This window comes from Cervus elaphus, chromosome 20 (genome assembly GCF_910594005.1).
Source record: "Cervus elaphus chromosome 20, mCerEla1.1, whole genome shotgun sequence".
In the NCBI taxonomy this organism is placed as follows: Eukaryota; Metazoa; Chordata; class Mammalia; order Artiodactyla; family Cervidae; genus Cervus; species Cervus elaphus.
The window spans coordinates 46,266,413-46,268,448 of record NC_057834.1 but is presented as its reverse complement, the minus strand read 5'-3'; the positions used below and the strand labels follow the sequence as shown (position 1 = coordinate 46,268,448).

The following is a 2,036-nucleotide window of genomic DNA, read 5'->3' as shown; positions in this document are numbered from 1 at the left end:
GCACTCCACTCCACGATCTCCTTAATTACAAGGTTATTATTAGTATTTCCTAGTGTACCTGCTGAGGGCAAGCATGACTGTGAGTGCCAGGCTCTCTGTTCTGTCTGAGCCTGTGGAAGATTTCCCCCTGACTTTGGGGAGTTTTCTCCCAGGGCTGCACTGATCAGTACTTTGCTGCCCTCTGGAGGAGCCTCCTTTGCAGGGCTCTCCTGACTACCCTCAGCATCTCTCTCCTCCCTGGGACTTTGTCCTATGCACTCTAGCTCCTTTGACATCCAGGAACTTGTCCTCAACTCAGCAAGGTCCACTGGGCTGGTTTTCAGTTTGCTCCTGGTGCCTCGCTTGGGAACTCTCCACGCAATCAGTTGGAGCCACTGGAGCCATTGTTTCCCATCTCTCAGGGATCACTCCCTGTCCTTCTTCACCTGATACCAAGTCTCCTGAAAATCTCTGTTTAATGTCCCCAGTCTGACTTTGTGGTTTCAGCAGTTCAGTAAACTTAGTTTCTATTAATTGTATATGGGTGTGGGGACCCTCTGAACTCAACTTGTGAAAAAACCATTAAGATTCTAAAAGAGTTCTACATGGTACAGAACACAGGTTCCCACTAAAATCTTTTGAGGTCTGCATTTGTCAAACAACAATTAAAGACTTCACACAAAGTGTCACGACTAGCAAACATCTTGCAAAGAAATCAGACATCATTGAGTGAGTGAACAACAACTGCAAGTATCTCAGTAGAAGTTTTGCCTGAGGTGTCTCAAAAGTAATCACACCCCTTCATTCAATTTCTTAAAGATTGGCTGACCTGCCTCTTGAGAAACCTGTATGCAGGTCAGGAAGCAACACTTAGAACTGGACATGGAACAGATTGGTTCCAAATAGGAAAAGGAGGACATCAAAGCTGTATACTGTCACCCTGCTTATTTAACTTATATGCAGAGTACATCATGAGAAACGCTGGACTTGATGAAGCACAAGCTAGAATCAAAATTGCAGGGAGAAATATCAATAACCTCAGATATGCAGATGACACCACCCTTATGGCACAAAGTGAAGAACTAAAAATTCTCTTGATGAAAGTGAAAGAGGAGAGTGAAAAAGTTGGCTTAAAACTCAACATTCAGAAAACTAAGATCATGGCATTCAGTGCCATCACTTCATGGCAAATAGATGGGGAAACAGTGGAAACAGTGGCTGACTATTTCTCTGGGCTCCAAAATCACTGCAGATGGTGATTGCAGCCATGAAATAAAAAGACACTTACTCCTTGGAAGGAGAGTTATGACCAACCTCGATAGCATATTAAGCAGCAGAGACATTACTTTGCCAACAAAGGTCCGACTAGTCAAGGCTATGGTTTTTCCAGTGGTCATGTATGGATGTGAGAGGTGGACTATAAAGAAAGCTGAGCGCTGAAAAATTGATGCTTTTGAAATATGGTGTTGGAGAAGACTCTTGAGAGTCCCTTGGACTGCAAGGAGATCCAAGGAGTTCATCCTAAAGAAGATCAGTTCACGGTGTTCATTGGAAGAACCAGTATTGAAGCTGAAACTGCAGTCCTTGGGCCACCTGATGCGAGGAGACCTGAATGTGCTTTCCAGGTTAAGAAGATTCCCTGGGGGAAAAAAATAGCGACCCACTCCAGTATTTTTGCCTTGAAAAAATCTCACAGAGAAGCCTGGCAAACTACACTCCGTGGGACCCACAAGAGTCAGATACAACTGAATAACTAAATCACTGCCAAGGAAACATAGATTAACTCTGCAGTTATTACTTAGTTATTAGGGGAAAGCGCGCACGCAGTCCCCCACTACCATAAATTATACAGTCGAGTTTCCCCTATTTGAGGAAATCGCAGAGGTCAGCACACCCGGAGTGCAATGGGTGAGCCTCGCCCTGGGAGAACCACCTTCTTGATCATGGTATCTCCCCTGCCAGGTAAGTATGAGTTGACCTTCGCCCTGCCCCACACAGCCTTAGACACGTTCACTGTACACACACGCTGACTTTGCCGTTTCCCCGCAGTTCTTCCA

General features: G+C 45.1%; 1 non-coding gene across 1 annotated transcript; it reads right to left on the bottom strand.

The window, feature by feature from the left end:
* Positions 1–1,785: 1,785 nt before the first annotated feature.
* Positions 1,786–1,949, bottom strand: LOC122678620. Its single transcript, XR_006336268.1, has one exon. It is a non-coding gene; the product is annotated as a U1 spliceosomal RNA (small nuclear RNA).
* Positions 1,950–2,036: the final 87 nt, after the last annotated feature.